Here is a 14,338-nt window from a genome sequence, read left to right on the forward strand (position 1 = left end):
CATAACTGTAACTTTAGGGGGAATATAACCAATTATTCAACAAATAGATTGTAGATCCATTCTTTTGTTAATGCCCTCTGGTACCCTGGTATGTAGTTTTATTATCCAAAAGATTTCTTTCTTTCTGAGACTTTTCTCTCTGTCACCCCCCCCCCCCGGGTGTTTCTTTATTATATCCATACCAATGAATGTGAAATATTTCGGTCCCTGACCATGTAACCTAAAATGTTTAGCTACAGGCGTTTTAGGTTCTTTGTCATCTAGAGAATGCAGATGTTCCCGAATTCTATCCTTCAATGGGCGGGTACTAATGCCAACATATTGGCATGAACAAAATAGGCAGTTAACTAAATATATAACATACTGGGAGTTACAGTCAATTCTATCTCTGATGTGAAAGGATTGTTTAGTGACATTAGAACAAAATGTATCTGTCACTGTTATACAAGTACATCCCTTACAGGGTACATGGCCACACTTGAAACACCCAGTTTTAAGGCTCAGCCAATTGGATATAGTAGAGTGTTTTCCTGCAAAATTCTTACTTATTTTGTCACTTAGTGTTGGCGCTTTTCTAGCTATGCATTTTATTCCGTGTGAGAATTTGAGTTAATGTCTCATCACCTTTGAGTATTGTTAGGTTGTTCTTGACTATTTTGCAGATTTGTTGGTACTGTCTGCTAAATTGTGTAATGAACAATGTGTTCTGATATGATATAGTGGTGTTTTCACATAGTTAGTTCTTCTTAGTGTTGCTTTTACCCATAAGTAAGTCCTGTCTATTTATGTCAGCAACTTGTGTTTCGATTTGTTTTAACAAATCTTTGTTATAACCCCTTTCTGTCAATCTGTTAGTCAATTCATGTGCTTGCGTATGGTATTGTGTTAGCTCAGTGCAATTTCTTCTCAGGTGCAAGTACTGGGCTTTGGGAATGCCCCTCTTGAGGTAGTGAAGATGGCATGAATCAGCTCGTAAAATTGTATTACGTGCCAGGGGTTTACGATACGTTGACATGAAGATTCTATCGTCTTTACTCGCTAAGCTCAAATCTAAAAAATTTATATTAGTATTGTGTTTCTGAGCTGTAAATGTTAGATTGTATTCGTTGTCGTTCATAAAATCAGTAAACATGTCAACAGTATGTTCCTCATTGTTATCCCAAATGACTATTATGTCATCTATGAAACGACCGTACAGAATAACATTTGTTTTGAAGGGAAAAGTGTCTGAGAAAATACGGTTTAGTTCTAACCACCCCATATAGATATTGGCGGGGGCAAATTTAGCCCCCATAGCCGTGCAGCATCTTTGTAAGTAGTGTTCACCTTGGAAAATGAAGAAAGTATGCTGTAGTAAAAACTCAGTGATTTGGATTATAAATGCTATAAATTCATCACTATAGTTTGAGTGTCTGTGTAACACATAATCAACTGCTAGATAGAATTTGGGAACATCTGCGTTCTCTAGATGACAAAGAACCTAAAACTCCTGTAGCTAAACATTTTAGGTTACATGGTCAGGGACCGAAATATTTCAAATTCATTGGTATTGATATAATAAAGAAACACCCTGGGGGGGTGACAGAGAGAAAAGTCTCAGAAAGAAAGAAATATTTTCGATAATAAAACTACATACCAGGGTACCAGAGGGCATTAACAAAAGAATGGATGTAGATCTATTTGTTGAATAATTGGTTATATTCCCCCTAAAGTTACAGTTATGTTATGTTTATTATCAAATCTAGTTTCTCTATTATAGAGGACTAGTTGGTATTATTTTTCTCCCCCCACAAATTAGAACAATTTCTGTTTCCTCATTGACTAATGTTGATCCATATTTAATTCACTTAGGATGTCTAAGAGTTACTGTAGGGATTCTATATTTACTCTTCTGTACCTAAACCCCTTAAGTTTTCTTTATGGGGTCATCATACTTACATTTAGACTACAAGTACAGATCAGGTTTGATGTTTATTAGACTTCAATACTAGAATTCAATACTTTTCAGAGCATTTTTATAGCTATTGATGCACTGTCTGACATATATTAGCGAAGCATGTTTTATTAGTGTTAGGCTATCATCTGGGTAGACCATGACCCTACATGAATATTGGGTTTATAACACTAATTTTGTATTTGTATTTGCACACAAGTTCTGCTATTGTCAGTGACATACTTGCTCTTTTGTCATATATTAGGAATCCCCTCTTTGGTTAGCTTTTTATGATATAGATTCTTATTTATATTTATTTTTATTGCAACTCGTATTATTTTTACTCCTTATTTGATGACTTGTGTTTTTGGTGACCGTTCTTTTATTTAGTACATACTTTGTTTTCTTATTTTTATTTTAGTATACTTTATTTTTAATTCTTCATGATTTTATTATTTTTATATATTTACCTATTTATTTTGTGTTGCCTGACAGTATGATTACTGTCCTATCATCTTAGGAATTTTCTTGATCCTTTAAACAGATGTATATATATTGTATTCTGGTATTATTCTTTATTTTTATAATTTTCTAACCTCCTAACTTTTTTGCACATTACATGTTTTGTATATTACATTTTTTGTATATTACATTTATGTTACTGTATTTTTATTAAATATGTACAACGGTATACAGTCCTATATATGACATTGCAGCTTGCCCTTTGAGTATTTGATTCTGGGTTTTTTTCCAGATGGATTCCTGGGTACTGATTGGCTGCTTTATCATATATAGGTCCCTACACACCTTGAACTCACCGCCTCTGATGAAGCGCATGCGCGAAACGCGTCAGCAGTCCATTTGCAATTCACCTATGTACCTGCAACCTTGCTGAATAAACCTCTGTTTTGAATGAGCCTTTTGTCTTCGGACTAGCCTTCTTTCTAATCCCCTTCGGGATTCCATATTCCTATATATATATATATATATATCAGGAATACTAAATAGCAATGCCGTTTCTGCAAAACTGTAAATGTTACCCATAACCGGATGCCCACAATAAAATTGTCAATAAAACCTACATTAGTGATATGTGACTGTACACTGCTTTAAAATGGCAGATGCGTAACTTCATCAATGGGCAATGTGTAAGAGCTTAAAATAAGACAACAGTTATGAAGAGAGATGCAGGTACCAGAGAAAAAACAATAACATGTTGAGAAGTAAGCATGCTATTTTAGTTGTGCCCATCAAATTAACGTTCCTTTAATAAAAGGTTCATATACTATGTAATATTCTTACATTATAATTCATTATATGTAATTATGTTCAGTTGCAAATTAGATTTATTAATCATAATGTTGCAGTTAGTGCAAAATTGTATTTTTTTTTGGGGGGGGGCTTTTTAAAAGAGACACGACACACTGATATAGGGGTAGTAAAAAAACATTGTATTATATTTCATTATTTATTTTGCCCACTTTCCTGTAATTTAACCTTGATATTGTGAGTTTTCCAATTCTGAGAACTGTCAGCAGATACTACAGACTCCATAAACCCTGCTGCATATATTATCCTAAATGGCTTCCTGATGGGTGATAAGATACCTAGAAACAATGCAAAGTGACAAGGTCAAGTCTGAACTGGCACCTTCAAAACCGGCAAGTGGTTGTGTGGGGTGAGTATGGAAAAACAACTGCAGCAAACACAGTGTGAGTGTATTTCAAATTTGATTTGTATATTAATTTCTTGCAACACTACACAAAAGGTTTATTACTATAAAGTGTTTATATCACTGTAATAAAAAAAAAAAAAAAAAACACACAAACTTTTGTCAGCAAGTTTTAACCTTTTCTTTGCAATCTTGTGAATTTTTTTTTTTTTTTCTTCACAATCTAGTTTTTTTTTTATTAACATCCCCATTCAAGTGGGTAGAAGTGTACTTGATTTTTAAAGAGGAAGGAAAAAAAATATTTATGCTACTACCCCAGAAAGCCATTCATCATACCACCTGGGATGTTTGACAACTGCATTGCTGAGTCAATATTTTCATTAGTAATGTGTTTTTAAATCAGCATGCCAGGAGTGTAAGATACTATTTGATATATTGATCTGCAAAGTCTTGGCTTAGGATTTCAACATATTTTGGTTTGCCCACCACTGTTATATAAATGTTTAAACAGTTCATAATTGGAATAAGCAGAAAATCTATCAATTTAGCATATTAACCCATTATTTTTAGATTAACCCATTTTAAAGGTTATTAAACACTTACATTCACTTTTTATAACATAAATAGTTTGTTTCTTTAATCAAACTGGACAAGTGAGATGATGTATTGGTTCCCTGTAGTACCTGTTCAAATACTTGGCTTCAGGTTTAAATACAGGGAGGGTCAACTTATCCTTTTGAGGTCAGTAAATGAAGTTTTAATTAATTAATTAATTAATAATAGCTATTAATTATCATTATCAGCTGCCATTTACCAGTCAATGCCCTACACCTTTTCATCGAAGGGACATCTGGAAAGGTAATTTCCCATAAAGGGCCAGTTACGGGCAAATGATAAGGGGTTTATGGAGGGTGTTTGCACACATTGGGTTTTCCGCTCGTATTACAAGTTGAAAGTAAACGCGATCGATTGCACACAATTATTTGTAAATATGTATTTATCAATAAATAGAACATATTCTGCTATGTGAAGAACATTGGAATGTGAAATATTCATAATTTCATGCTGGGTTAACGCAATATGCAATCGTATTTTCGTGCGAGTAGGGTGTTAGGCTTTTTTTCAACTTTTTGCTCAATTGATTTCTATGGGGAATACGTTATTGAACGCGCAATCTCCTAAGTTTGGCTTTTTACACGTGTCGGGTAAGAGCGTGAGCGAAAACGGCTTACTCTCAACTCGTAATACAAGCGCAACCCGACGCACGCAAAAAGCTTACTTCTAGTGCAGTTAACGCTCCACTTGTAATCTGACCCAAATCATTAATTATTGGACTTTCATTGGTTACAGTTTTTACACCCAGGAAACCTAAAGTCCACTAAATTATATTTATAGGAATTATGGCAACTTAAAGGGATATGGAACCAAAAAAATATATGTTTTTCATTTAGACAGAGCATTTAATTTAAAAAAAAAAAAAAACACTTTTTAATTTACCTCTTTTATCAAATTTGTTTTGTTCCCATGATATTCTGTGTTGAAGAGATACCTAGGTAGGCATATGGAGCACTAAATGTCAGGAAATAGTAGCGCTCTTGCAAATGGATATCATTCTTGCATGTAGTGCTCCAGAAATGAGCCAGCTACTAAGCAAACTTCTATGCTTTTTCAACAAAAGATACCAAGAGAAGGAAGAAAAATTGATAATAGAAGTAAATTAGAAAGTTGTCAAAAATTAAATGTTCTATCTGAATCATGAAAGAAATTTTTTGGCTTCCATATCCCTTCAAATTATCTTTGGTTAGCTCAATAACTAATGCCCAGGTGAGCTTGCTGAGTATCATTCTTTGCCAGGTTAAATGTCTAGATCTCTATATTACTTACGATCCTAGGTAAAATTATAGTACAATTGGTTCTCTCTCTATAATCCATAAACCAAAACCTCCTGACACTATCCTGTCTGCTTTATGGGATATCCTTTTATACTTTGGAAAAGAATTATGTGACAAGTTAATTTAAGTAAATTTAAATATTAATGATTAGCCCAATCTAGCTAAACTGAAACACATCATTTCATTAATCAAATATATGTACTGCTTAAAGGGACATAAAACTTATTTCAAGATACAGATAGAACGTACAATTTTAAACAATTTTCCAAACTACTACAATTATCCATTTTTTTAGCTATCCTTTGTTGAAATGCAGGGAGGTAAGTTCAGGAGTGTGCACGGTGTCTGCAGTACTATATTGCATATTTCCTGCCATGTAGTGCTTCAGACATGTGCACGCTACCTATCTAGGTATCTCTTCAACAAAGAAAAACATGAGAATAAAGCAAGCTTTGTAATAGAAGTGAACTGGAAACCTTTTAAAATTTGTATTCTCTATCTGATTCATGAAATAAAAAATTTGGGTTTCATGTCCCTTTGAACTTTAAAAAGTCTCAGTTATAATCCTCTAGCAGGACTACAACTCTGGAACCAATTCAGCATTCACTTAGGTGACTTAATACTGATGTAAACTAAAGTAAACCTGTAAGTCAGTGGTCTCAAAGTACCAGCCCTCAAAATAGTTTAATCTCGCCCTCCCTTGTTTATCAGGTAAATTATTATTTTTTCCCCATCAATTTTTGTTTAGGGTTCTAAGAGGTGTGACAAGTTGATGTCCTATATAGGCACAAGATAAATATACAGACAAGCATGCATTGTCCATTGCAGACTCCTATTATGCGCTGCTTGGATAAATGTCACTTTTTATTCAGTTCTAGAAAGATCACTTCACTTGGCACTTACAAGATATATATATACACTGTGGGCTCCATGTACGAAGCAGCGAGAGCTGCTCCAGAGCCCTTGCAGGGCAGGTTTGCCATTGCAAGCCTGCTTCCCGCAATGTAAGAAGCAGCGGTCATTAGACCGCAGCTTATTACACTCAGAGGTGGCGGAGAGAAATTACTGAGAGCTAGCTAGCTCGCTCTCGGTGATTGACAGTCCCTTCACTTGCGCGAATGTGTGTAATGATACATATGGGCCATCGGACGAACGGGTGGACTTTAAAATATATTAGCAGCCACCATTTCACTGACAAATGCGATCAAATTAAAAAAAACGTTACATTTTTCACAATTTTAGGTTTCTCACTGAAATTATTTAAAAACAGCTTGTGCAATTATGGTACAAATGGTTGTAAATGTTTCTCTGGAACCCCTTTGTTCAGAAATAGCAGACATATATATCTTTGGCAATGCTTTTTGGTAATAAGAAGGCTGCTAAATGCAGTTGCGCACCACACGTGTATTATGCCCAGCAGTGAATGGGTTAATTAGGGAGCTTGTAGGGTTAATTTTAGCTTTAGTGTAGTGTAGTAGACAACCCAAAGTATTGATCTAGGCCCATTTTGGTATATTTCATGCCACCATTTCACCGCCAAATGCGATCAAATAAAATAAATTGTTCACTTTTTCACAAACTTTAGGTTTCTCACTGAAAGTATTTACAAACAGCTTGTGCAATTATGGCACAAATGGTTGTAAATACTTCTCTGGGAACCCCTTTGTTCAGAAATAGCAGACATATATGGCTTTGGCGTTACTTTTTGGTAATGCGCATCACACATGTATTATGGCTAGCAGTGAAGGGGTTAATTAGGTAGCTTGTAGGGAGTTTGCAGGGTTAATTTTAGCTTTAGTGTATAGATCAGCCTCCAACCTGACACATCACACCCCCTGATCCCTCTCAAACAGCTCTCTTCTCTCCCCCACCCCACAATTGTCCCTGCCATCTTAAGTACTTTTTTTATTATTATTTTTTTGGAACATATTTACAAAAAGCTCTCTAACTCTCCCCCTCTACCTTATTGGGAGCCATCTTGGGTACTGGCAGCTGTCTGCCAGTACTCAGTATAAAAATAAAATTGTGTTTTTTTTTAAAAAAAAATACTTTTTTTCTGTAGTGTAGCTTCCCTCCCAAAGACCTACCCCCCACCCCCTCCCAGATCCCATAGATCCATTAAATTCCCAATTCCCACCCCCCTTTCTCCCACTTAATATATAAAAAAATTCTATAGTATAGTGGTTCCCACCCGCACGCGCCCGCCCGCAGCCCCCCGTGCAAGCGCGTGCGTCCCCCCCGGCGACACCGCCCACAATTCCGCACCCTCCTCCCACATCAGCTCCCACCCACCAACGATTGTGGCCATCAATGTCTGATGCAGAGAGGGCCATACTGCAATAACCGGAAAGTGGCTGGAAGCAATCAGGATCGCTTCCACCGCTTTCCAAGACCGACAATGTACGGGGTACATACTCGGTCATTAAGTGTATTTTTTTAGAGGACGTACCCCATACGTCGTCGGTTGCTAAGGGGTTAAACAATACAAATTATGGAGTAGACTGTCATTGAGCGGAACATTTAATTCCCCATTTGTAATGCAAATGAAATGAATATGCTAATAGTGCGCCCTGTGCTATCCATTAAATGTTTGGCCGCTTTAAGATGCTTTGACGAAAATTTGTAACCATCCACTTGGGCTATCGATCGTACTATTTTTATAATCTAGTTCTATATGCTTAACCTCTGAAAAGTCCAAGAACAACAATGATTACTGGGATCTAGCTGAACACATCTCATCTGGTAAGCCAAATACAAAAGGCATGTTGTGTAGGAACCAATCAGCAGCTAGTTCCCAGTAGCGCACTGCTGCTCCTGAGCCTACGGCGTTCAACAAAAGGTAAGGTAATAAGTAGGCTGACCATATTGCCACTTTAAAAAGGGGCACATATGTCAGGGCCGTTTAAAGAAATGTTTTGAAAAAAGTTCCATTATAAGAACCCTGACATATGTATTTTTCATATGTGTCCCTTTTTAAAGTGGCAATATGGTCTCCCTAGTAATAAGAGATGGGAGTGAATTTGATAATAAAAGTAAATAGAAAAGTCTCTTAAAATTGAATGGTCTATCTAAACCAACAAAAGTTTAAATTTTACTTTTATATCAATTTAATTACAAAATAATGTAGAAATAAACTAAGTTGCATTGTCTCATTAGTATAAATATATTTAACTGTTAATATAATTAACATATAGAATATTATACCAGTTATGACAAAGAACAATTAAAATAGGGCATGTTCCTTTACTAATTGATTTTGCAGGGAATTGATTGAGATCTTGTAACTTACCGGTAATTCAGATTTTTTTTTTAAAAAAATGGTTTAGCAGTATATAAATATTTACAATACAGTTTTAATTCAAAAAAATAATGCAAATAATATATATATATAATGGTTCTTATTCTTTTACTGTTTTTAGTTTGTTTTTTTTTTTAAATTGTTCAATAGTTTACTTTAATATTTACTTTCTTTGCCTCTGCACCTATTTGTACTGCAGCAATAAAATGAGATACATGTAGACATTCATAAAATATTGACTATTTTTTCCATCATATTTACATTCATGTAATTTTGTTCAGATAATCTTAAATCATAGCCGCTGTTAGTTAGGAAAGGTATGTCATTCGGTGTTTATCATATCTGATTTTCCATCAAATATCAGCAAAATAATAAAAGAAGTGTGTTGTATCAGCTGGAGCACAATTAGATATCCTTCCCAGCCAATCGTCTCTGCTACCACTTTGAACTCACTCATTACTATTTTATGCATCAACCTTCGTGCTTTGTATGTGATGGAAGAGGGACTAAATGAAACTCATGAGATTGCCTTAGGATTCTGTTATCAAAGCTCCTGTCTTTCTTTACTGATTACTGCTGAGCTGCATTTCTGTTTTGAAAGCTCTGCGTAAATTACCATCCATTGTTCATACAGACTGCTTGCAGGGCTTTTAGAAATCATATTTGATGAGAGCATGCTTTAATGTGTACCTAAATCCTCCCCAACTATGAGAGCGTATTCAGTTGTATGTTTGAAGAACATTTTCAATTGTGCCATAAAATAACAGTGTAAGGATCAAAGTGGCAGCAAAACCAATTAGGGGTTAATCTCACTGAGAAGGAGGCAAATGAAAGATGGGCAGAGTTTCAGCCATCCCTAGTTAGTTGCTGGCCCTTGGGAAGGTGGGCTTTTACAACACATTTTTTTTTCATTTATCTTTATTACATTTTGAAGGTCAGTATAAACAAAAAAAAAGAACAGAGAATAACAACACTAACCTCAGTAATAGCCCATAGGAGATGGCCTTTGAGAGGAGTTATAGAGTGATACAGAAATGGTATATACATAAAGTAGGATAAAGAAGACAGACAGCTGAATGGGATTGGGGTGGAGAGGTTCCGGCAATGGAAATGGTTGTGATTGGTCCCTGTATTGGTCCCAGTAGAAGGACACCATGTGGAAATGTTGGGATTTATTCTGTAGTTAGAAACCATATGCCTCAAAAGTCATAAGTGTGAAGTCATAAGCTGTAACGGCTCTGGTAGATTCTCATGCTCTACATATCACTGACCTAGCACCATTTAAAGTCCTCTGGAAAAGGTGGGTTCTGATTTCCAACACAGTTTTATCTAGTTGTTGCTGGGCAGTTGTTTCATCAACATTTTGAATTTTCCCTCCCCTGTTTTCTTTCTTTTTTCATGTGTGTTGTTCCACTCATTAAAGGGACACTGAACCCAAATTTTTTTCTTTTGTGATTCAGATAGAGCGTGAAATTTTAAGCAACTTTCTAATTTACTCCTATTATCAAATTTTCTTCATTCTCTTGGTATCTTTATTTGAAATGCAAGAATGTAAGTTTAGATGCTGGCCCATTGTTGGTGAACAACCTGGGTTGTCCTTGCTGATTGGTGGATAAATTCATCCACCAATAAAAAAAAGTGCTGTCCAGAGTGCTGAATAAAAAAAAAAACTTTAGATGTCTCCTTTTTCAAATAAAGATAGCAAGAGAACAAAGAAAAATTGATAATAGGAGTAAATTAGAAAGTTGCTTAAAATTGCATGCTCTATCTGAATCACGAAAGAAAAAAATTGTGTTCAGCGTTATGGCTGAAAGAGCATTATGGGAGATGTAGTCCATAACATCTGGAGGACCAATAATTACCCACCCCTGATCTAGCCTTTTGAATAAGTCAATGAGAATTTAGTATATAGGACAGCCCTAGTGTTTAATTGCTTGCTTGGATAACACACACTGCTGCCACATAGTACTCAAGATGCATTTACTTTTCTGAGCCTAAGTCAATATGTCCTAATGTGAAGGAGCCAAGTTTCTACCAAGGAGACCAAGAGGAAGAAATACATTTCATAATAGAAGTAAAATTTAAAGTTTTTTTTTTTTTATTTTAATTTGCACACTTTGATTTATGAAAGTTTCATTTGGACTTTCATGTTCATTAAAATGTGTATGGCCCTTCAAGAAGATGTAAAGAAACATAAGTGCATGTTTTACACATTCAGCAAATGCTAATATAAAAATATATACAGAAATACGTGTCACGCATGCAGCTTTGCTACTGGGCATGCACAATGAATGTTGCTTATGTTCTATGAGTCACAACAGTTACTAGCTGAACACGGAAGTTCAGCGGCTGCCTTGCTCTACATTTTAGGGCTATGAAAGCTGGCGAGTTAAAGGTAAAATAAATAAACAAACAATGTACAAGTTTGTTTGTGTTTAGCGATGCTGAATCCATTAAAAAATATTTTTTTGTCCCTTTAATGACACACAGAAGGAACAGCCTAGGAGCTGGAATACATTATGACTGAAAAGATTGTTAACATATCTTCAACAAATTTCTCAATTGAAATTTATGAGATTATGTGATAGACTTTCAAAGGGAACAAAACCTTCCCACAAGTTGAATACAATAAAGTAATGGTCAATCCTAGAGTTTTTGAAATGCTACGACTTAGTGCTATAAATAAAGGGGACGTTCAGCTGAAAGTACCTTTATTTGTCCGTGAGTTTATGCCGAGCTAAGCAACTCCGCATATGCCGTATGGTTAGCACGCTATTGGCTAAGAGGCGGAAATGTGACCTCATTGAGAAAATTGCATTTTGCCTATGGGCGAGCACTTTAAGGAAAAAACTGTGAAACTAAAAACAGATTCATTTTTTGTCTCATCTCTGGCTTTGGCAACATTATGGTATGAAATTCTCCTGGTTATTGATTCCTTGCTCTGTTTCCTGACTCTGCTTCCTGATTGCTTTTTGCTATATTGTATGGTGTGACTTTGGCATTTGACCACTGACCTTTCCTACTTCCCTGCACTTGTATTGCAAATTATCTTTAAGTTACCTTCAACATTACAATATATAAGCAATGTTTAACTTTAATCTACTCTGAAATAATTTATCAAAGATTAAGTATTTTGTATCATTATAATTCTATGACCAGTTGGACCTAATGTTTTAAACCACAGCTTCAAAGTTGAGTTAGATGAAGAGTTTTTTATGAAACTCAAGTTTTAGTCTATGTCACTTCAGATACTTTTGATTAATTTAAGACTAAGGGCCCTATTAGGCATGGTTCCCAGCCAAGTTGCCTGTCCGCTCATATTCTCTACACTGCTTGCATTTATTGTTGCACAAGAAAGTTCTTGTGAAGTGCCACCTCTGAAACCAGGGCCTGTCAATCCCCCAAAGTAATTTAGGTGGCAGAGAGTTGGTTAAAGGGATATTATGCAGTAAATACATGTTATACATAATGATATATTCAAAGCAAAGATTGGCCTTAGAAAAATGTGTAGATTTATTTTTTACAATGAAAACAGAATTTATGTTTACCTGATAAATTTCTTTCTCCAACGGTGTGTCCGGTCCACGGCGTCATCCTTACTTGTGGGATATTCTCCTCCCCAACAGGAAATGGCAAAGAGCCCAGCAAAGCTGGTCACATGATCCCTCCTAGGCTCCGCCTACCCCAGTCATTCGACCGACGTTAAGGAGGAATAATAGCATAGGAGAAACCATATGGTACCGTGGTGACTGTAGTTAAAGAAAATAAATTATCAGACCTGATTAAAAAACCAGGGCGGGCCGTGGACCGGACACACCGTTGGAGAAAGAAATTTATCAGGTAAACATAAATTCTGTTTTCTCCAACATAGGTGTGTCCGGTCCACGGCGTCATCCTTACTTGTGGGAACCAATACCAAAGCTTTAGGACACGGATGAAGGGAGGGAGCAAATCAGGTCACCTAAATGGAAGGCACCACGGCTTGCAAAACCTTTCTCCCAAAAATAGCCTCAGAAGAAGCAAAAGTATCAAACTTGTAAAATTTGGTAAAAGTGTGCAGTGAAGACCAAGTCGCTGCCCTACATATCTGATCAACAGAAGCCTCGTTCTTGAAGGCCCATGTGGAAGCCACAGCCCTAGTGGAATGAGCCGTGATTCTTTCGGGAGGCTGCCGTCCGGCAGTCTCGTAAGCCAATCTGATGATGCTTTTAATCCAAAAAGAGAGAGAGGTAGAAGTTGCTTTTTGACCTCTCCTTTTACCTGAATAAACAACAAACAGGGAAGATGTTTGTCTAAAATCCTTTGTAGCATCTAAATAGAATTTTAGAGCGCGAACAACATCCAAATTGTGCAACAAGCGTTCCTTCTTTGAAACTGGTTTCGGACACAGAGAAGGTACGATAATCTCCTGGTTAATGTTTTTGTTAGAAACAACTTTTGGAAGAAAACCAGGTTTAGTACGTAAAACCACCTTATCTGCATGGAAAACCAGATAAGGAGGAGAACACTGCAGAGCAGATAATTCTGAAACTCTTCTAGCAGAAGAAATTGCAACTAAAAACAAAACTTTCCAAGATAATAACTTAATATCAACGGAATGTAAGGGTTCAAACGGAACCCCCTGAAGAACTGAAAGAACTAGATTGAGACTCCAAGGAGGAGTCAAAGGTTTGTAAACAGGCTTGATTCTAACCAGAGCCTGAACAAAGGCTTGAACATCTGGCACAGCTGCCAGTTTTTTGTGAAGTAACACCGACAAGGCAGAAATCTGTCCCTTCAGGGAACTTGCCGATAATCCTTTTTCCAATCCTTCTTGAAGGAAGGATAGAATCCTAGGAATCTTAACCTTGTCCCAAGGGAATCCTTTAGATTCACACCAACAGATATATTTTTTCCAAATTTTGTGGTAAATCTTTCTAGTTACAGGCTTTCTGGCCTGAACAAGAGTATCGATAACAGAATCTGAGAAACCTCGCTTCGATAAAATCAAGCGTTCAATCTCCAAGCAGTCAGCTGGAGTGAAACCAGATTCGGATGTTCGAACGGTTTCCATCTTGAAAGATGGGACCTTGAGAAATTTGTTTAAGGTCTTGAGATCTAGGATTGGTCTGAACGTTCCCTCTTTTTTGGGAACTATGAACAGATTGGAGTAGAACCCCATCCCTTGTTCTCTCAATGGAACAGGATGAATCACTCCCATTTTTAACAGGTCTTCTACACAATGTAAGAACGCCTGTCTTTTTATGTGGTCTGAAGACAACTGAGACCTGTGGAACCTTCCCCTTGGGGGAAGTCCCTTGAATTCCAGAAGATAACCCTGGGAGACTATTTCTAGCGCCCAAGGATCCAGAACATCTCTTGCCCAAGCCTGAGCGAAGAGAGAGAGTCTGCCCCCCACCAGATCCGGTCCCGGATCGGGGGCCGATATTTCATGCTGTCTTGGTAGCAGTGGCAGGTTTCTTTGCCTGCTTTCCCTTGTTCCAGCCTTGCATTGGTCTCCAAGCTGGCTTGGCCTGAGAAGTATTACCCTCTTGCTTAGAGGA

Source organism: Bombina bombina, chromosome 2, assembly GCF_027579735.1.
Source record: "Bombina bombina isolate aBomBom1 chromosome 2, aBomBom1.pri, whole genome shotgun sequence".
Classification (NCBI taxonomy): Eukaryota; Metazoa; Chordata; class Amphibia; order Anura; family Bombinatoridae; genus Bombina; species Bombina bombina.